The sequence below is a fragment of the Spermophilus citellus genome, assembly GCF_964194105.1.
Source record: "Spermophilus citellus genome assembly, chromosome: 2".
In the NCBI taxonomy this organism is placed as follows: Eukaryota; Metazoa; Chordata; class Mammalia; order Rodentia; family Sciuridae; genus Spermophilus; species Spermophilus citellus.
In genome coordinates, this window is record NC_138183.1 from 198,481,180 (window position 1) to 198,505,012 (window position 23,833).

Here is a 23,833-nt window from a genome sequence, read left to right on the forward strand (position 1 = left end):
GCTCTCAAACTCTACAGCCACATCTTAACCCTGATGAAAGCCACAACTTCTACCTATGACCCACTCCTCAACCAGCCCTCTGCTCCTCCCCAGGAGAAGCCTGCCTTGGTTCCTGACCTGATCACCGTGGTCTGAGTGAGTGTGCATCCGCTGGACTTAAAGCCTAAGGCTTGAGACTTTTGATCTGACACAACTCAGCATGCAGGGGGAATGTCTGTCATTAGCCTGTCATGATTAAGTGTGTTTGCAGTACTTAGAATTAATTAATCAAGAATTGTTTGCTATGAATTAATTAATCTAGAATTGTTTGCTATGAATGGATTATGTCTATTGCAGAGCCTAGCATTAAGGATTGTAATTTTCTTGATTAAGAACCTATAGGGTAAAATCGTACTGAGTAATTTGAGTAAATAAAGCATTGAAAGGGGCAGAAGCAAGTGGACATTCTTTATTTCTCTCCCTGGACTGCATAAGTCGCACCTTTTGCCCATCATGGCAGGAGGGAAGAAAGAGAAGAAAGGAAGGATGGAAGGAAGGAAAGAAAAATGAAAAGAACAAATTGGATGCTGGAGCAATCATCCGCAAAATTGAATCTTATGAAATTAATGATATGGAGCCAAATAATCCAAACTGCTATTTTCAAATAGCAAATGGAGTTTCCGATTTAATAACTGTGATTTAACTCTGGAAAACATGCACAGTATTTTCTCATTACTCCCCAAATCTTCAGTTTTCCCAACAAATTCTTAAAGATGGAACCAGAAATTGTACTCCAAAATCAGTCCTATAATCATGTGTTAGTCACTGAACCTCTTATGAAAAAACATGATGACTGGTGTCTGATTAGGTCACTCCCAGCCTGAGCCATGTGCATATGTATTTTTTTTTCCTTCTGAACCAACAGTTTGTCAACTTTCTTTTTTTTTATTGGTTGTTCACAACATTACAAAGCTCTTGACATATCATATTTCATACATTAGATTGAAGTGGGTTATGAACTCCCAATTTTACCCCAAATGCAGATTGCAGAATCACGTCGGTTACACATCCACAATTTTACATAATGCCCTATTAGTAATTGTTGTATTCAGCTACCTTTCCTATCCCCTACTATCCCTGAAGGCTTTAAAAAGTGCACATTCCAAAGGAATAAGTAAAACTATTACAAATTTATGAATCATATTAATACATATATTTTGATAGGTTAAGGCTTATGGGCATGAGAAGGGATGGTTACTTTTTTACCTTTGAGCTAAAAATGAAATTAAGTGAATTACTTGAATATTTTCTGCATACTATTCAAGGTCCTAATAAATTATCATGTAGGTGAGAGACCAGAAGTAATAGTCATCCCATAACAATGTCAACATACCATAGAGAATTAAAGAGCTGATTTATTTTGTTGTTCAACTTGCAAGAATCCATGTTTCTTTTCTTTTTTGCTTTGTTTTCTTTGTTTGTTTATTGTGGTATTGGAGATTAAACTCAGAGGTGGTTAACCACTGATCCACATTTCCAGCCCCTTTTAAATATTTTGCTTAGAGACAGGTTCTTGCTGAGTTGCTTAGAGCCTTCTAAATTGCTGAGCATGACTTTGAATTCACAATTTTTCTGCCTCAGCCTGCAGACTCCCCGGAATTACAGGCAAGTGCCACAACCCAAGGCCATGTTCCTCTTCTGATACAATCAGAAAACTCAGTCAGTCCATATTCATGTTTTAAGATGCATGAATATGGGCTGACTTTCTAAATACTTGTTTTGTAGCTAATATCCATATTTTGTACAATGATAGGTGGCTCACTTTCAACTAAATTGTTTTCTTAATGCATTTAAGTTATATGCATTTATCAAAGAATAAAATGAAACCAAGTTATAAAAATATGAAAAGAAATATTGAAAAGTTTATTGTCATTAAAAAAACCCGCAGATTACAACTCAGAACATTTCAACCTGAAAGATAAGAAACTCACATTAAATTCTTTAGTTAGCGGTAATGAGCAATGGAATGTGAACTACTAGTACAGCAGGATCACAGGTTTTTGTTGTTACTCTTAATGAGCAATCAAGGAATTTTTTGAGCAAGAACAGGTGTGCTAACCTTGAAAATAAACATGTAAAACAAAGGGAATCAATGAAGAAATACATCAAGAAGGAAATATAAATGGGAAAAACTCCTGACAAGGTCTTCTAGTATCCTTACAAATTATAGCTATTGTTTCTCCGTGTATACTAGAAGGAAATACTCTTGAGTAACACAAGTGTACTAAGATGAGTTTTTTATTCAAGCACCCACATTAACATAGAGTTGACTTATAGATGAAGCCTTCCTGAATAAGATAATCACTATGACAGTTCTGGAGATGTCCAAGGAGGCTCAAAAACATCCCTACCCAACATGAAGGAGTTACAGTCTGATTGGCCAAAACTGCACAAGGTGGACTCAGTTCTCAAGGTAAATATCAAACAGCAATAAATTTGAAAGTAACATAGTTTCCTTTATCAATCTTTGCTCAGAGACAACCCACTTTCTCTTGGGAGTGCTCTTGAGTTTTATTTTATTTTCACTACACTTTTACTCATAACCAAATTTTATTTTTGGATTCTCATTTCTGACTTTATTATTATTTATTATTCTTAACATTAATTCTTATTGTCATTTTGTCAGAACATAAGAACTGAGGTTTGGAACTTCAATTCCCCACTCTCCTGTAACAGCAAATGTGGTGCCATGGCTCGGATCAATACCGCCATCTACAGGACAGGCTTTTGAACTTCACCTTCTTCATCCATCTCCCAGCGTTAGTGGAGATGGTATCTAATTTAGCTTCCAATATCTTCTGCTTTGGACTTCTCGATGTAATATTTCCTTTGTACAAATTTTCTCCATCTCTCACCCATATTCTGTCTGCCTTGTGTCAGCTGGTTGCACTTGTTCCACTTTTCCTGCAGTCAATAACTACATAAGCACCATGGATTTTCTGGCTGGCACGCTTATGCTCTCTTCTTGTGGGTGTGCATGTGTGTGTGTTTGTGGCATCTTTTTCAGCAAGGTTACTAAGGTCACAGCAGTGGCAATGACAACAACTGTATCATTGTGCCTGTTGTCTTATGGCATATACCTGACTCACATCAGGAAGGATATTAGAACATATCCTTTAAGAGAATCAAGAATTGGGAGGGTAATCAAATCACCAATTTTTTCTACTTATGAATCAACTCACTAAGCACTAGAGAGTTTAAGATATCGCAGAGCTAATGAATCATTTCTTAGTTTTTTATTCTTCTCTTCACCAAAAGTTTAGTTTTTGTTGTAACTGTAAAGCAACCCTGCATGGCCACTATGTTCCCTCATGTCTCTCATTTAAAGGAAAAGCTGAACGACACTATAATCCTTGTTCCTTTTTTATGGCATTTATTCAATTGTTATCTTCAGACTTGCTATGTTTCCAACATAGTGACCCCAAATCCTCTACTCCCCTTCACCTTTCAACATCAGGATTATGCTACTCCTAAAATTCTGTACAAAAATAATTGAGGGTCCCTTTCTCAGGCTATATCAATTTTCTGTTATAAAGATTTTGAAGATGTTTCTTAGTGTAAATAATAAACTTAACTAATAAAGCTTTCAACAAATAAGTCATGAGTTGTGGAACTTGGACTATTATGATAGAATGAGTTCTCAGGAACCATGTAGGGATATCTCCTGGTTCTGGACTTAAAATGGAATAAATGGGAGGAATGCCTTCATACATTCATTATTCTTATTCATAAGTATTACTGAGGGAGCCACTGGGGGCTCAACTCTGACTTAATTTGTTTTATAAATGGGAAATCAACTAAGAGATAATATTTAAAAATTGTCAACAGGCACTGGGACTTCTTGAGTTGATCTACTCCAGGTAGTCTTCCAAGTTTTTATAACTGAGACCTGGAGAAAATTTCAGGTATCATTGAAAGTATTTAAAGAGGGATAAGACACAGGTACAATTATTGGCTGTGACTCTCAAGGTTTACCCCTTTCCTCCTCAGAACCCTGGATCCCCTAAAGACATTTTTTATTGTGCAAACAACCAGGGCATTGGAAGAATGATTGCTCAAATAAGGGAAGGGCCACAATATTCTTTTTTATTTAATGTGGCAGAGTGGCCATTGGAGAAATCAATGCCCCAAAGGCCATGGGGGCCTTAGATCAGTTGTTCTCTAAAGGGTGGCTCAAGAATTAGGAGGACTCATCTGGAGCCCCAAACAGTCACCATTGGTGGGGCTGAATGGAGGGTAATTCTGGAAGTAGGGAATAGAGCTATTAAATTCCTTATGGGTACCAACTATAGTGTTTTGCCACCATTTCCTGGACCTTTTTCTGCTAATTCCTGTTCATTATGGGAGTGAGCAGAATACCCAAACTAAGGTAGTTTTCTCTTCACCTATGTGTAGTTAGAAAGATATAATGTTCACTCATTTCTTTTGGGGGTGATGGATGAATGTCCAACTCCATTATTGGGTCATGATATCTTAACAAAGATAGGAGTTTTTCTAAATTCTCTACTCAAGACACCTAGTTCTTCCCTTTTAATACTGGCAGAAGCAGTTGAACAATAAGAACAATTGATTGATGCTATCTTGTTGGGTATTCCCCTGCAAGGGAATGACTTCATAGAATAAAATTACAATGCTTAATACTAGAACAAAGGAAGAGATGTACTCATTACAAATCACCACCTTTGAAGATTCTCACCCATCCTGTTTGGTTGGTGGAATTTAGGTTCCCTCTACGTGAAGTGGGCTGGCTGCGAAATAAAGCTAAGAAAAAGAAGGTGACAGAAAAACGACATGACATTTAAAAGCAAGGGCAGGACAGCTCTTCAACACCAGGAGTCGAGCTTCCACACTGGAAAGAGAGTGAGAGCCTGGGTTTGCTTTATTTATATGTAGGAAACATCAAAGACTTTCTACAGAAGTCCTTAGCCAATTAAAATAGGAGGTGGGCTGTCCAGTTTTCAATTCCAGAACAATGAGATTAGTTTTCCTAGCTGAGCAAAGACAAGAGATCACGTGCATTGCTCAATCCATTAAGTGGCAAGAGCCACAAGATAGCTTGCAATGCCAAACCAAAAATCTCCTTGGCTCACTGCTGAGTGAAGATGCTAAATAGCTCAGGAGTGGCTTCCCACAGATGATGTTACCTTATAGCCTATGATTGTGACTTTATTACACCTTGGTTATTGGAAAAATGTAAATTACCTTTCAAGTTTTCATAGACATTAGGTTATAGTTGAGTTCATCTACTCCTCATTTTCCATAGTTAATGACAGAATGTCAAAGACATAAAATTATTTACTATCAAATTTGGGATAAATACATATGTCTTCCATCCACCACAGGACATGTAAATCATAGAGCTCCAATCTATTGGGAGCAATGCAAGCACACATGATAAATGGACTAATTCAGATAAAGAATAAGTATGGACTCCAGAACATTTTTTTCTCTCCAGAATCTTAATGTCAACATAATTGTGATTTTACAGACTAATGGTTGGCTTGGGACTAATTGGTTCTTTTAGCCTGGAATTAGATGCCCACACCTAATGGGACACAGTGGTTCTGTGGGACCAAATTATAGCCCTGTCTTCTATCAGGCTGGTTGGGAAGATGTATTATAGGGTTTCCATGAATGCAAATAAGATGGACACAAAATATAGCAAAACTTGAATACCTCCAGAATTTCAAGCATAGATGGGGATGTCTGCTTTTCATTGGTATGATCATTTAGCTTCACTGTTTATTCCACAAATTGGTCAAGAGATTGCAATTTGGCATGTAGAAGCTCTGACCAATTATACTCAAAGAGCTCTCAATGACACCGTGAAACCTATTTCTGTCCTTAACACAGATGTAGCATTCAGAAGAAAAACTGTTTTACCAAAGCAAATGGCTTCAGATGTTCTCATATCAGCACAGAATTTTACTTGTATCATCACAGACTAAACTTCATATTTACATTCCTGATAATGTGATTCAAGTCTTCAAAGATTTCCACTCTCAAATCAATGCTAATTTTCACTAGCTTTGTTATGGGGACAGCTTTTCATTTCATGGCTTTCTGCTTCTTCCTGGTGGAAAAAATTGCTGGTATCTATAATCATTATCATACTCATTGGTGAATTTAGATGTTGCTGCATCTATTATTGCATTAATCTTAAATATTTTTGCTCATAGGACATCCATTGTCCAGATAGCTTTCAATTTGTTTCTCCTGAATCAGAGATTCATTATGACCCTTTAGATAGGCCTTGTCATAATGAAAGCATTTTTCTTACACATAACAAGAACTGGGCATCCCACCTTATAGACCTACATCCCTTATCAGGAGGAAACAGTTAATGATTTAATTTGTTTGCTCCTTTTCCCCTATATGATTTAGGATCTCCAATTATTGAGGGGGAGAAATGTTAGGTAGTAGTTACTAATGAGCAGTGAAATGTGAACCAATAACATAGCAGGGTCATGGGGTTTATTTGAATTGCCTGTAATGAACAACCAAGTATCCTGTAGAACAACAGGTGTACTAATTCTGAGAATAAACATATGGAAATGAAGGGTCTCCATTGATATACATCAAGTAGGAAAGATGAATGGGTCTAACTTCTTTCAGGGTCTACTGATGTCATTGTAAAGTTAATATTTATGGCAAAAAAATTCTCAATATATTTCTGAAGGAAAATCTCATTAATAGTGCAGGCACACTAAGATGCTGTTTGCCTGATCATTGACCCCAGCACCCATATGAATAGAATTGACTTGCAGATGAAGTCTCCCTAATTAAGATGGTCACCATGACAGGTTCAGAGAAAATCTACTCAGGTAAAAAACTTTCCTATCTTATATGAAGGAGGAGTTGAACATCTGATTGGTGAAGACTGAGGAAGGTGGATTCACATTAGAAAGTCAAAAGTCAAAAGCAATAACACTGAAAGTATCATGTGTGTATTGTGTCTTCTCTGCTCAAAGATGACCCACGCTCTCTTCTAAGACTATTTGTTGCTTGAAACTTACTGTCCTTTCACTATATTTTCACTCAAAATAACATTCTCTTGCTTTTCTTTTCATGTCTGTCTTTAAATTTTCTTTGTTGGGACAAAAGAACCAAACTTCAGTTCCGCAATCTTCTATAGAAAAAAAAATAAATATATCCCCCACAAACAAAAACCACAATACAGTTCAAAAAGAATGAAAGTGGAAGTACATGAACTTTTTTAGTGATTTGCTGTGATGCTTTCACTTTTTATTTCATTTTGCTTGGTAAGACAATCAGCTGTTTAAACTGGTCATTAGCTGAAAGGTTTAATTTCACTGTATGTGCTGAGCAGGACTTTAAAGCTTCCATTTTGTGTCTAAGATTAGAGACAGCATTTAGGCATATCTAGATGACTTATATTTTATTTATGTGGTTTGGGGAAGTTGGCCTGAGGGTAAATGCACACCAGGGCTTCCATTTTTATGTCTCTTTAACAATCATTAGTATATAAATAAAGAATAAAACTATAAAGTTTGGAAGATAATATAGAATAATAATTTGTGGCAGCTGAATATTACTTAGAGCACATACATAAAAAATATACCATAAACATGACAAGTCAGACTTTAAATACATGTATGTACACTGAAGAGATTTATGAAAATGAAAAGTCCTTCCACAAATGTGGAGAAAGTCACAGAGGTACTGAACATACTTTAGTGTTTTAGAGAAGAGAATGTTATTATCTTTAAATCTTTGTAATGTTTAGCTTTTATAGTGTCCTAAGCCCCAGGAATCCTTTGGGGGAGTGTTATAGAGATCAATTTCCTAGACCACAACACAATAATTTTGGGTGACTTTAACACACCTCTTTTACCACTAGGTAGATCTTCCCAAAAAAGCTGAACAAAGAAACTATAGAACTCAATAATACAATCAATATATCAAACCATCTATATTTGCAAATATCTTCTCCCTCTTGTCTTATATTGGATGACGGGTTCCATTCTTCTTACCCTAGCCCTGGGCAGTGAACTGTGCAAGGCCATTCTCATCACCCCTCTTAACTAAAGAAAACATGTGCTCTCATTGATCAAGTTCTTTCCACACTGGTTGCTGTCTTTTCTCTATAGTAGTTAATATCAGCCTCTGTGTTTGTATCATTTTCTTCAATTGTAAAAAAGTGAAGCTCTTGAAATCTAATTTTATTCTTTAAATTTACACTTTTATTTTTAACTGTTGAATATTGATCATGTGTGTTGGTTTTAGAATGTGATATTTTCATGTATCTTCACGTAGTACAATGATCACAGCAAGTAATTAACATATCTGTAAGCTTATATACATAGTTTATTTTTACAGTGAGAGCATTTAAAATGTATTTTTCCAGCAATTTTTAAAAATCAAAAATATGATTATTGACCATGATCACATTGTTGTATAATAGGTCCAGAAAACATATTTCTCCTGGCCAACCAAAATGTAGAACACTTTTTGTCAACACCTATGTATTTCTCACACCACTCTTACCCCTAGCCTGTGGGAACTATTCTACTTTTCACTTCAAACAACTTTAAAGCCTAAGAATTTTTCCAACTTGGGTTTCATATTCTTTTGCTTGGGTAAATTTCCTCCAAAATTTTCACATGCACTAATTTTTCTATTTTATAACTATTGACTTATTCTTTAACTCATCCTACTATGACTTTGGCTTATGTACTACAAAAGTCAATTATTCTTTCCAAAAAATTAGCTATAACCTCCAAGAAACTTAATCTATAAAAAATTGTTCCCATCTTATTTGATTTGTGAGCAGTGTTTCCTTTCTAAATCAGTTACATCTGGGTTTTAAATGTAAGATATGATTGGCACTAGGTGCTCTTTCCCATTCTTCTTCTCACCATCTTCACTTGCTAGGAAATATGTGCCAATAATATTATCTCCAATGATTTCAAAATCAGATACGGATGACTTCATTTATTGTCAGTTTGCTCCTGGCTCTCTAGAACTCTCTTTCCGCTTGTCCCCATTGTTCACTTGTTCAAGTCACATACCTCATGGTCAAAATAACTAGTCTGTATTTACTCACTTCTACACCTGATCCTTCTCTAGGTATACGAATAACGTCTCATTCCACTTCACTGAATATTCCAGGACCTTAGGGTTATTTTTATGGCATAAGTATCATCAATTTCACCTATAAATGTGTTCTAAATCCATCCACCTTTAGTTTTCATCTTTCACTGTCCTTTTGCTTCAATCCAGATGTAGCCCTCTCTCCCTTGAAGAATTACTCTCACAGCTCCCTATCCAACTTATACTTAGTTTTGTCACATTAAGTGTGTTTCCCACATTGTTGCTATGCCTAAATTATGTGTGAAATCTTCCAGTGGCACCATATTATTTCACATAGATTTGTTAAAATTCTCAGGCTCCTGTATCTCAAGAACATCATCTCACCACCATAGCCCATTTCCCCCCATATCTTGGGGGTTTCAGCAACCCTTGTTATCTTTTTCGCATCAACTGTGCCATGCCACCTCTCATGTTAGCATTTTTAAGTTCTCAGAATACTTTCATTTCTCCCCCCTCAAACATAATGATACCTAAATCCTACTCAAGCCTTTAGTCTCTGATAAGATGGTATTACTTCAGGAAATCCTGACAGTAAGATTAATTTCCTTCATTATATGCTTTCACATTAGAGGCACTTTTGTTTAAAGCACTTATCTTAGTCTAAAATTCTGTCTGCTTGCTTTTATATTAGTAGAGAATAAAATACTCTTTTGATACAGAATAATACTCTCTTTCTCCGCTACTAGACCATAATTTCCAGGAGATCAGCAACGATGACTTTATCAATTACTTTAAAAAAACTCTACCATGTTATTCTACAGTAGAAGCTCTCCTTCCACTTTCTTCTCCAAGAAGATTTAAACAGTCACTATAACCACAGGATTTTAAATACTCTGAATTTTTATCCATAGCAACAATTCAAAATTTCTCACCTATAATAGGAATACCTTGGTTTCATGAATGGAGCTATTCTATTTATGTAGGTTCTCAGGTCATTTTAATAAAAACATATCTCTGAGCTAAACTCCTTTGCACATTTGGGATTTAACATCTTAGGAATTCTCTTTCTCTGTGGGCCTTTCTCTCCTCATACTTCCAAAGGAGGACTATTACCCTAAGATCACTCAACTGTTTACTTCTTGCCATAAATTCTGGACATAATATGTGCATCATATCTCTTTTGAGAATACATCTCAATCTCACAATATAAAGCTTTTATCAAAATGTGCTGTTTGTCCAATAAGAAACTTCTTCCATTGTGAAGGCATCAGAGCATCAGACTGTGTCTCTACTCATAACCACAGTAAGTTCTAATCCATATCAAGGGCACATTGGCTAAACCTCATATCATTTATTTCCTCATTTGAAAGAGAATGCTGTTTTGGTAACATCCTGCAAAAGAATTGACCTTGCACTTTGCAGGATACAGAGTCTTCTAAAGCCTCTGCAAAAGTGGTTAAGGGTAGATCGAGAAACTATGAGGATCATAAAGTATAAGAGAAGTTGCTTGTCTGTAAAAGAACTACTGTATTGTCTTCAGTATTAATAGTACATTATTCTGCTTTTATAATAGAATCACATTTTATGTACTGTCAGAATCCAATTGTTTAAAAATGGTGAGCAATTATTTTTCTGTATGATCAGAGTCACTGAATTGATCACGCAAAATTGAATCATAGAAATATCAACCAGGGAGGAACATTTAGAAGAAAATGGGGAAAACCAAACGTAGAATTACTTTATGATCTAACAGCCCTGCTTCTGTGTATGTACACAAAAGATATTAAATCAATATGTCAGAGAGATATATGAAGGCTCATGTTCATTGCCACATTATTCATAATTGCCAAGTTATGGAATCAACTTTTCATCAAGAGATGAAAGAATGAAGAACTGATTTATCTATACAAATAGTATTCAGCCTTAAACTGGAAATTCTGCCTTTTGAAATATTAATGGAATTAGAGAACATTAGGCCAAGTGGAATAAGCCAAACATAGAAAGACAAATATTGCATGCTCTCACATGTGGAATCTAAAACAATTAAACTCCTGGAAGCAGAGAATAGAAAGGTGGTTGCCTTGGTCTGCAAGGTAGAGAAATGAGAAGCTGATGGTCAAAGGGGACAAAACTTCATTAAGACGGAAGGAATAAGTCAGATTTTTAGGTTAATCTCGCAGGATGGTGAATATAGCTAATGAATGAATACATTTCAATATCACTGAGAATAAATTTTTAACGTTGTAATGAAAATATTAAATATTAGAGGTGATGGGCAAATTAATTCATTTAGGAATTTCATATTGTATTAAATATTGTAACACAGTTTACACAGTGCCCCCATAAACATATACAACTATACCTTGTCAATATGTAATTGAAGAAGTAAAAAAATAAGATGTCCCTTAAAAAGAAAGAAAATGAGAATACATTAAATATAAAAGGTGATGCAATATTATGCTGCAAGGTAATAAATGAAGCTTTCACAAAAGTACCAGGTCTTGCACAAATGCATAAATGATTCCATGTCAGTTCTCTTTTGGAACTTTCATCTGAAAGATCAAAATAATATTTAGTTTTATATCCAACCTGTTTTTGCCTCTTGCTCATTAAATTATGCTATGGATATTTTTCAATTATTTCATTTCTTATCAAATTGCATTCATATAAAATAAAGGATGACTTATCCCATCATTAAGGAGTAACTGTTTTTCCAAATATGGAAACTGGGTGAGATATCTGAAAGGAATTTCATCTAGTTGTGAGTAATGTTCTCTTGTGGGTGACCCTGCTGCATGTAAAGTTAATTGTGTCAAAAATGAATCTATGAATCATATAATCAAAGAGTTAACTTTTTCTTTAAAGATGGCATTTTGAAACATTGTTACATGATACTCTAGGCTTTTTCTTTGCAACCAACATGTAACAGCAATCATCATGGAAAAATATTGGAAATGAAGTGCTCTGTAAAATCAATAATTTTGTAAAGAGCAAATATTCAGAAATCATTCAGATATTATGTGCCTCTGAAGTCAGCATACAAGGAAGGGGAAAACCAAGATATAATGCTCAGTTGGGTTAGAATCACACCTGTGAGTGCCCTCTACACAATGAAAGTGCTTGGGTTTTATTTGAATGAAAGAGTATAAGCATGAATAATGTTAAGCAAAAGAATATCAGTTTTAAAAAGAGCAGATTGCAGGGAGAACTGTGAAGATATGAGAATCAATTGTGATGAGGCAGGTTACAGAAGCAGTAGACATGTAGAGGAGGGGTGCAAATGAGTGAAGTGATGGAAGAAATCCCCGGATGAGGAAGGAATTCAATGTGAAAAATGCATCTGGTTTGCAGGATTCAGACTGGACTTGTTCTGTGAGCATACATGATAAAACAAAAAGGAAAAACAAAGATTTTGAGGACATATAATGAGTGTAATTTGGAACATGATTCTGAGCATCCCCTGATACTTCCCTCAATATCTGGAGGAGTCATTCTTGCTTGCTAGGCAGGACAAAATTCCAATTAAGTGGTTATGAAGTTTCAGTTATACAGAATAACTTCTAGAGACCTTCTGTAAAACATTGTACCTGTTGTTAACAATACTGTATTATGTGCTTAAAATTTTAGGAGGGTAAATATATTCAGTTTCGTGAACACAATAACTTAGAAAAAAATGTAATGCTAGTGCCAAATACTGTCTTTTGTAGCTATTTAGGACTCAACTAGGGAAAAAAGTGCTAAGGTAGGGGTCCATCATATGTCTCTTAACTTGAAATATTTAGCTACCATTACTTAATTTTCTGTCAAGCTATTCTTTTGCAACCACCTTAGAAATACAGAAAAATAATTACAAAATAGGATAAAAGGAAATATTTCTATCCCCACTCTGCACTATATTTTGTTTCTGAAAATCCTTTGAAATTTATTATAACAAATTTTGGTAGGCTATAATAAAACATCAGTGGATATCTATATCAACTTGGAATTAATGGAGTGGTTAAAAAATTCAAACTTTCATAATTCCACACTAACAAATCTAGTTATTGTTAGTTGGTAATCATTTCAGTCAGGAACATTGGGAAAATATGAAGAGAACAAGCACATCTACTTGCTTCCAAATTTTTTTGAAAAAAAAGAAAAGAAGTTTGAGAAAACTAGAATCTTGTTTATGTGGTTGTTCCAGCTTGGGGTAACTGAGTATGATATGACATTATATGAGTAAGATTTGACATTCATGTTGAATTTTCCCTATATAGTTAAACATTATAATTGTCTCTTTTTTTGGGGGGGGGGCAGTAATGGGAACAGAACCCAGGGCCGCATGCATTCTAGGGAAGAGCTTTGAAACTTACCTGCATCTCAGTTAAAACAATTGTGACTTTTAAGCTTCCCTTCCTTGGATAAAATCCTGGAACTTTCTTGTTATTCATCTTAAATTACAATAAGATGAACTACAAAATTCATTTTGTTATGGACCCAATCTGTATGAAGAAAGTTAAAAAATAATGCTTAAAAATAATTATGCCCAGAGATAGCAACACTATTTTTCTTTTCTCCTAGGAAAATATGTCTGCATCTTTCAAGGGCTCCAATAGCTCCAAATTCCAGGTCTCTGAGTTCATTCTCATGGGATTCCAGGCATTCACAGCTGGCAGCACTGGCTCTCCTTGCCTTTGGCACTGCTCTATCTCTCCACAATTGGTGCAAACATCCTCATCCTCACCACCATCTACCAGGACTTTTCTCTGAAGCAGCCTATGTACCTTTTCTTAGGCATCCTCTCTGTGGTGGACATGGGCCTGTCCACCACCATCATGCCTAAGATCCTGGCCATCTTCTGGTTTGATGCCAAGGCCATTAGCCTCCCAGAGTGCTTTGCTCAGATTTATGCCATTCACTGTTTTCTAGGCATGGAGTCTGGTGTCTTCCTGTGCATGGCTTTTGATAGATATGTAGCTATTTGTCATCCTCTTTGCTACCCATTGATTGTCACCAATTCCTTCATCACCAAATCTACCCTGTTCATGGTGCTTAGAAATGGCTTGTCATTCCAGTGCCTGTACTTACAGCCCAGCGTCATTATTGTTCCAGGAATGAAATTGAACATTGTCTGTGCTCTACTCTTATTGTCACAAGCCTGGCTTGTGATGATAGGAGGCCCAATAGTATCTGTCAATTGTTTGTGGCATGGCTTATAATGGGCGGTGATCTAATTCTTATTATACTGTCATATGCCCTGATTTATAATAATAAATATATATATAATAAATATATATAATTTGTCTTTCATTTCAATCTGGTCCATGATGCTCTACCTTATACTCTAATCTTACCTGCTTTCTTCTAGGTCCAGGCTCAGAATATATCATAAAATATCTGGTATGTTTTCTAGGATAAATCTTGAAATATGAATAGTAATTGGTGCTCAGGTCTACCAGTACTAGAAGTCTATCACACAATGTGTACTGTGACTCTCCCTCAGTTTGATTAAAAAAAGGTATTTCTATTGGGGTCTTAGGTATAAATAAAATAATTTGAACTGCCTTTTCTATTAGTCTGACTGGTAGATTTGTTTGACTTGAATTGGATTTATGCAAAGACGATGAAGAGAAAACATACAATGTTTATGGATTCATGAAACCATTTATTTTAATGGCATTATATTTCCTGACATAAAGATAGTTGAAAAAATGTGTATAATTATATAAGCAGGGACTTCAGTAAAATAGAACAGAGATGACAGTTTTTTTCTCTATTTTTTGATTGAAACATTATAGTCAGACATAATAGTTGGGTTCATTTTGACAAAACCCTTTGTACAAGGAAATTGATTTCAACCTCGGTTCCCCCACTAAATACCTTCCTTTCCTATTTTTCTTCCTCTCCTCTACTGATCTTCCTTTTACTCATTTATTCATTTTTGATTGGTGCTTTCTTCATATACATAAAGGTGAAATCCCTTTGGTACATTTATATGTGCAAATAAAGTTATTTTGTTAAATTCACCCAAATTTCCTCCCATTTCCAATCCTTCCTTCTTCTCTCTCATGCTCCACCTTCTATTCCACAGATCTTCCCTCTATCCTACTGGTCTTCCTTCTATTTATATACAGTGTTTATTTTTAAATTGGTGCTTTATACATGCACATCAATGTGAAATTCACTGTAATGTTTTTAGATGTTCACTAAATGTGTTTTGGTCAATTTCATTCCACAATTCCTCTCTTTTCCTGTCCCTTCTCCCTTGCCTTCAATTCCTTTACTCTGCTACACTCATTCCTTTTATTTTCCTGAGACCCTACCTTTATTTCCTTATTTTGATCTAGATTCTGCATGTGAGAAAATCATTCAACTCTTGATTTTCTGATTCTGGATCATTTCATTTTCATGTTATTCATTTCTTCCATTTACTGGCAAATGTCATTATTTCATTCTTATTTATGGCTGAGTAAAATTCCATTGTGTGTGTATATGCCATATTTTCTTGATCCATTAATGAGGCATCTGTGATTAATGTGTTGATTTCATTATTTGACTATTGTGCATTATGCTGCTATAAATATTGAAGTGGCTGTTTAACTATAGTATGCTAATTTTAGTTATTTTGGATAAATATGAATAAGTGGTATAGATAGTTCATATGGTGCTTCCATTCCTAGCTTTTTGAGGAATCATCATACTGTTTTCCAGAGTGATTGCACTAAATTTCAGTCCCATCAACAATTTTCCCCATATCCTCCCCAATATTAATTATTATTCAAGTTCTTGATAATGGCCATATGGACAGAAGTGAGATGAAATCTTCATGAAGTTTTGATTGCTAGAAATGTTGAATATTTTTTCATGTATTTGTTGGCCATTTGTGTTTATTCCTTTGAGAAATATGTATTTATGTTTGCCTGTTGATCGATTAGATTGTTTGGGTTATGTTGGCATTGAGTTTTTTGTGATCTTTATATGTTCTAAATATTAATCCTGTCATAAGAGCAATGGGGCAGAGATATTCTTTTTCAATTTTATAGGCCCTCTCTTCATGCTTTTAATTATTTCCTTTGCTCTATAGGCCCTCTCTTCATGCTTTTAATTATTTCCTTTGCTCTGAAGTAAGTTTTAATTTAATAACATCACACTTACTCATTCTTGGTTTTATTTCTTGAATATTAGAGGTATTACTTATGAAGTCATTACCACATCTATATGATGGAGTGTTGACCCTGTGCTTTCTTCTAGCAGTTGCAAGTTTTCTGGTCTAATTTCTAAGTCTTTGGCCCATTTTGATTTGACTTTTGTTCTGTATGATAGGTATGTAATTTTATTCTTCTACCTATGAATTTATAGTTTTCTCAGCTCCATTTGTTAAAAAAAGAGTTTTCTATTCCAACATATATTTTTGCACCTTTGTCAAATATCAGATGTCTGTAAGTATGTGGGTTTGTTTCTTTTTCTTCTATTCTATTTCTTTGGTATTAGGAAAGTTTTTATGTTAATACCATGCCATTTTGTTATAGTAGCTCTGCAGTATAATTTGAAGTCAGGTGTTGTGATGTCTCATGCTTCACTTTTCTTCTTCAGAATTGTCTTGACCCTTTTGGGTTCCTTACTATCCCAAATAAATTTCAGGACTGCTTTTTTTCTAGTTCTGTGAAGAATTTCACTAGTATTTTGATTGGGACTGCACTGAATCTGTGGGTTTATTTTTGGTGTATAGCCATTTTGACAATATTATTTCTGCCCATCTAAGAGCATGGGAGGTCTTCCCATGTTCTGAGTTCTTCTTCCATTTCTTTCTTTATGTTCTACAGTTTTCATTGTAAAGCTGTGTTATCTTCTTTATTAGATTAATTCCAGTTTTGTTTTGTTTTTTAGTTTATTTTAAATAAATGTTTCTTCTGTTTTCTTTCAGCCGAATCATTGTCAGACTGTGAAAAGCTATTGATTTATGATGCTGATCTTGTATCCTGCTACTGCTGAATTCATTTATCAGTCTAGAAGTCTCCTGGTGGAATTTTTGGGGTATTCTAGATATAAGATCTTATCATTAATAAATGGAAATACTTTGAGTTCTTCTTTTTTTAAAATATATTCCTTTAATTTTTTTCTCTTGCTTAATTGCTTTGGCTAGAATTATGATAAATACATTGAATAGAAATGGTGATAGTGGAAATAATTTTTTTGTTCCTTACTTTAGAAAAAACAGCTTTCAGTTTTTCTCCATTCAGTATGATATTAGCTTTGGCCTGTCTTATATAGCCTTTATGATGTTGAGATAAATTCCTTCTATCCCCATTTTCTGCAGTATTTTTTTAAAACATGAATAGATAATGGATTTTATCCAAGGCCTTTTATGCATCTATTGAGGTGATTATATGATTCTCATTCTTAATTATACTTATTGATTTGCAAATGTTGAAACCACCTTGCTTTCCTGAGATGAAGCCCACTTGATCATGGTTTACTATCTTAATATGTTTTTGAGTGTGGTTTGATACCATTTTTTAAAAGATTTTTGCGTCTATGTTCATCAGGGATATTGTTCTGTAGTTTTCTTTCCTAGAAGTGTTTTTGTCTTATTTCAGTATCAGATGGGCTCCTTTAGTATCAGACTGGTTTCCTAGACTGTGTTTGGGACTTTTCCCTCCCTTTTAACTTTATGGAATAATTTGAGAAAGACTGGTATGATTTCTTCTTAAAAGGTCTAGTAGAACTTGGTTGAGAACCGATCAGATACTGGGATTTTATTTGTTGGAAGTCTTTTAGTTGCTATTTCAATTTAATTGCTATTTAATATTAGTCTGTTTGGATTTTCTGTATCTTCCTGGTTCAACTTGGTCAGGTCCTATACATTTAGAAATTTGTCAATGTCTTCTAGATTTTCCAGTTTTTTGGTATAAATTTTTAAAATACTTTCTAATAATCCTCTAAATTTTAGAAGTATCTGTGATGATATCTACTTTACATCTCTAATTTTATTGATTTGGGTCTTCTTGCTCTTCCTTTTGGTTTATTTTGCTAAGGGTATATCATTCTTATTTAAATTTTTTAAAACCAACTCTTTGTTGTATTGATCCTGATGGCTCTATTTTCAGTTTTATTAACTTTTATTCTGATTTTGATTATTCCCATCCTCTATTAATTTTTGAATTAGTTTTCTCTTCCTTCCCATGGCCTCGAAGGAAGGCAAAAATTGATTTATTTGGGTTCTCTGTAATATTTAACATTGGTACTAAATGCTATAAAGTTTTTCTTAGGACTGACTTCATACAGTCCCAGGGATTTTGAAATGTTCCATCACTGATTTCATTTGTTCTAGGACTTTCTTGATTTCTTTTCTCAGTTCTCCTATGGTCAATTCCTCATTTAGAAGAGTATTATTCAATTTCCATGAGTTTGTATGATTTATCTTATTCTGTTTTTTTTCCTGTTGATTTTTATTTTTATTCCATCATGTTCTGGTAAATTCAAGAGAATTATATCCTATTTTTTTGTATTTGCTGAGACTTAGATTTTGACCTAGAACATGGTCTGTTTTAGAAAAGGTGTATGAAGTCATGAAGGTAAATTCAGGGTTTTTTTTGTGTGTGTGAAATATTCTGTAGATATCTATTAGGTCCGTTTTATTATAGCATTATCTAGGTTGAATATATCTGATTGTATACTTTGTTGAACCATTTATTGGTGATAAGGGTATGCTGAAATAATGATTAATGTATTGGAGTCTATCTGGGATTTAATGTCAAAGAGTATTTTTTAATGTAATTGGATACATTAACTTTTGGGGCGTATATATTTACTATCAATATATCTTCTTGTTGTATTGTTTTCTTTACCAGTATGTAATGCTCTTTGTCTCTTCTGAATAATTTTGGTTTTAATTCATCTTTGTCATATATGAGAATAGCTATACTAGCTTGTTTTTAGACTCTATTAATGTGGACATTTTCCATATCTTTTTCCCTTCAGCCTGTGTCTTTACATATAAGATGAGTCTCTTTCAAACAGGATGGATTTAAAAAATGGTTTTGACTCATTCTCCTAATTTGTATCTTTTAATTGGGGAGTGCAGTCTAGTTATGTTTAGTGTTAACATGGATATGTGTTTGTGGTTTGCTGCTATTTTAATTTTTTATATTAATTCTGTCTTGAATCTCATTTAGATGATTAGTCTTCTAATCCATTAAGCCATTTCCACTACTGACTCTTCAATTAAAGTTAGTCTTCCTTCCTAAACTATAGGTTTTCCCAGTTCCTTTTTTCTTTTTATTTTTTTTATCTGCCAGTCATTTTCTCCTGTTTTTGTTTGTTTGTTTTTGACTGTGCCACCCTTCCTCTTTGCTACTGCCACAAAAAGCAAGCTGCAACTGAAGCTGGCACTTCTCTAATTGTTATTTATATTTGAGTTTCTGACTTTCTCCCTCCTACCCTTTCTCTACACACACACAAACACACACACACACACACACACACACACACACACACACATATGTATGTATATGTATATAACACTTCAATATTAAGTTTCAGTGAGTTTCCTTAGTCACCCACATCACTGAGAATCAATCCTCCCACTTTGTAATTCTGACAATGAGGAGCTGCTGGGAAATATGGCCTTCCTCCAATCTGCCATCTTCTCTCAGAATTCTAATTTTTTTCTTAATGCATTTATGATATTATCTACACTTCTTGCATTTGATTCTGTCATAGATTTTCATAGTATGTAATCAGAAATAACTTCTTAACCATCACTGGATTATGAGTATTTATATTTTTCAGTCTGTCCAAATAAATAATATGTGATGAACATCTTTGCCCACAGATGTGCTCATGCACAGACACAGATGCTTTTCATAGTGGAGCAGCAGATATTTTATTTATACTATACACATAGGAGTTGGCATGGTGGGTCATAACCTATGAACATTACTGCTAGTGGGGCAGCATTTTAGCTGGTGGTCAACTTTTCAATAAACTGTGGAACCAAAAGACTATAAAATCATATTTTGAAGTGCTGAGAAAAAATTTTGTCAACTAGAATTATATATCCAATTAAAATATCTTTCAAAAAAAAGATAAAATGAACACCTATTCATATAAACAAAAACTGAGAGGAAATACAAAAGTATGTTAGACAGAATAAAGAATAATAGAATGGAGAGATGGCGGCCAAGGGAGTACAGCACACCAGTACGCTGCGCCACTGTGTGGGAGAAACACGAGGTGAAATGGCTGAAGGCTACCTTGGTGGGAATCCCCAGTGAAATTGAAGTGCTCCAGAATCTAGAGGTCAAAATTCCAGCGCGCGGGATTCAGCTGCAGGGGCTTGGTAGCGGGCGATATCTCCGCAAGGAGCGAAGCAGTACTTGGTCGGATAGAGTCTGGGACGCGCCCGAGTTAATTAGCCGCAGTTACCAGAGAGGGATTACAGCGAAGCGGATTCTGCAGGCTCCTGCCAGTGGCACACTAGCCGCGCTGAGTGCTGAATTCCAGCTTTGAAATACAGGAGAGAATCGGTCCAGTTCGTTTCCCGACACCGGTCGGAACACGCAAGAGAACTGCAGCCGCCATCATGGAGTGCTGATGCAATCATCCCTGTTTTCTACTGATCTCAGCTCATTCAACTACAGAACAGGTGATTCCAGGCTGGTATTTGCCTGCGTCGTGCAGACAGATCGCTCAGGCTTGGGATTGGAAACTCTGAGGAGAATACTCTTCAGGCCTCACCCCTGGCAAGGCGGGCGCCGGGCTTTGAGCGGACAGATTCTAGTTCCCCGGGTTGCTTTGGCCCAGGGCGGGAGATCCTTCTTGGCCCGGGGCTACGGAACCCGCGGCGACTGTGTCTTTGACCCTTCCCCTGTCTGAGCGTACACTGAGCTGGGAGAGGTTGGAGCTGCCAGGCCCGGGCGGGGGCCGCCTGGGCCTGAGGCTGGGGTACCTCTGTGGAGCCTGCTCCGAGCAGAGTGTGGCAGGGATCGGAGAGGCTGGGTTCTGGCCCTCGTGGCTGCTTGAGCCCAGGGCCGCGGAGCCTGCGGGGACCGCGAGCTGAGGCCACCCACAAGTGAAACTTGCGACGAGGGGCAGCGGGACTCTGTCTCCTGGAACATTTTTGACCCGGAGCTGGAGAGCCCGCGGGAAGTGCATCTTAGACTCTGCTCCCAGGGGAGCGTACACCGAGCAGGGAGAGTTTGGTGCGGCCAGGCTTTGGCACCTAGCAGGGAGAGTCTGGTGCGGCCAGGCTTGGGCTCCCAGGGCGGCTCTGGCCTGGGATTGGGGAACCCGCGGCGGTTGCCCTGAGGAGCCTGCTCCTAGCAGAAAGTGGCGGGGATCGGAGAGACCGGCTCCTGGCTCCCGAAGCGGCTCTGGCTCAGGGTTGGGGATCCTACAGGGACTGCTTCTTGGTCCGGGTCCTGCTGGGTGCTGCGGGGGCCTGGAGGGCAGAGTGGAGCTGCCTCCTGTGCCCAGAGCAGGCTAAGGGTCCCGCCGGTGTGGTATCGCGACACCCCAACTGCAGCTGGGGCCGAGGAGAGTAGCCGCCCACGCCTGGAACAGGACCAGCGACCCGACGGCAGGGTAGCCAAGTCAACCCACTTGGAGTAGAGGCCGTGAAGAGCTGCCGTCTGACCCTGCAAGGTAGGCAGTCCTGCGTCCCACTGGCAGGACAGGCTCGGCAGCCAGCCAGTGTAGTGGACGAGTAGCATCGAGGCAGTCACGTCACACTGGTTGGAGTGGGGGTTGAACAGAGCCGCCGCCAGCATCCGGAAGGAGCCCAGAGACCCGTTGGAGAGGCAGTTAGGTACCCCCACTGGGTGTGGGGGTTGAGCAGAACTACAGCCCAGGCCCGCAGGGTGGGCAGATCTGAGACCCACCGGTGGAACAGGCTTGGAGGCCGACCAGCGTGGTAGACACGTCACATCAATTGGAGTAGGGGTGGAGAAGAGCTGCTGCCCACGTCCGGATCAGGACCAACGATCCGAGGACGTGGTAGGAACGTCACCGCAATTGGAGTGGGGGCAGAGTAGAGCAGCCACCCGTGCCCGCAGGGCGGGCAGACCTACGACCAACCAGCGTAGTATATAGATCACCCTGATTAGAGGAGGATCACAGCCACCACCCGCCCTACAAGAGAGATATCCCAAATATACAAGAGCAACAAAAATAAACAGGGGGAAAAATTTCAAAAACACAACAGTTTCACGAAGCAGAAAGAAACGCAAGCAACATGAAAAGACAAGGAAAGAAAGGACCACAAGCAATGCAGGTCAACTCAACCCTAGAAGAGGTAATAGCTGCAGCAGATGGAATGTCAGATAAAGAGTTCAGGATATACATGCTTCAGATGATCTGGACTCTCAAGGAAGACATGAGACAGCAAAATCAGACAATGAAAGATCACATTGACAAGGAACTACAGAAACAAATCCAGGAAGTAAAAGATCAATTTCACAGGGAGTTAGAAGTAATAAAGAACAAACAAATAGAAATCCTAGAAATGCAGGAAGCAATAAACCAACTTAAAACCTCAATTGACAATACTACCAGCAGAATAGATCACTTAGAAGATAGAACATCAGACAATGAAGACAAAGTATTTCAACTTGAGAAGAACATAGACAGTTCAGCAAGACTGCTAAGAAACCATGAGCAGAACATCCAAGAGATATGGGATAACATTAAAAGGCCAAACTTAAGAGTCATTGGGATACAGGAGGGCACAGAGCTCCAAACCAGAGGAATGAACAATCTATTCAATGAAATAATACGAGAAAACTTCCCAGACTTGAAGAATGAAACAGAATCCCATATCCTAGAAGCCTACAGGACGCCAAAAGTGCAAAATCATAAGAGATCCACACCTAGACACATTATAATGAAGATGCCCAACATACAGAATAAGGAGAGAATTTTAAAAGCTACGAAAGAAAGAAAGCAGATTACATTTAGGGGCAAACCAATCAGGATAACAGCTGATCTCTCAACACAGACTCTGAAAGCTAGAAGATCCTGGAATAACATATTTCAAACACTGAAAGAAAATGGGCTCCAACCAAGAATCGTGTATCCGGCGAAATTAAGCTTCAGGATGGAAGATGAAATTAAAACCTTTCATGATAAACAAAAGTTAAAAGAATTCGCAGCTAGAAAACCATCTCTTCAAAAAATCCTTGGCAAAACATTACAGGAAGAGGAAACTGAAAATAACATTGAAAACCATCAGTGGGAGGTAGGACAGTAAAGGGGGGAAAGTAACCAAAGAGGAAAACTAATCAGGTTTAGTAACATAAATAAACAAATATGACTGGAGGAACAAACCTAATCTCAATAATAACCCTAAATGTTAATGGCTTAAACTCACCAATTAAGAGACACAGGCTAGTCGATTGGATCACAAAACAAGATCCAACAATATGTTGCCTACAGGAGACGCATTTGATAGGAAAAGATATACATAGACTGAAGGTGAAAGGCTGGGAAAAATCATTCCACTCATATGGACTGCGGAAACAAGCAGGAGTGTCCATACTCATATCAAACAAAATAGATTTCAAGCCAAAATTAATCAAAAAGGATAAAGAGGGACACTGCATACTGCTCAAGGGAACCATACACCAACAAGACATAACAATCATAAATATATATGCCCCAAACAATGGTGCACCTACGTTCATCAAGCAAACTCTTCTCAAGTACAAGAGTCTAATAGACCACCATACAATAATCATGGGAGACTTCAACACACCTCTCTCAC

General features: G+C 36.9%; 1 pseudogene across 1 annotated transcript; it reads left to right on the forward strand.

Annotated features, from left to right (window-relative positions):
• Positions 1-2,395: 2,395 nt before the first annotated feature.
• On the forward strand, positions 2,396-17,018 carry LOC308634684 (olfactory receptor 56B1-like; annotated as a pseudogene). Its single transcript has 3 exons — positions 2,396-2,452; positions 13,654-14,271; positions 16,997-17,018. The product of its transcript is annotated as an olfactory receptor 56B1-like (transcript).
• Positions 17,019-23,833: the final 6,815 nt, after the last annotated feature.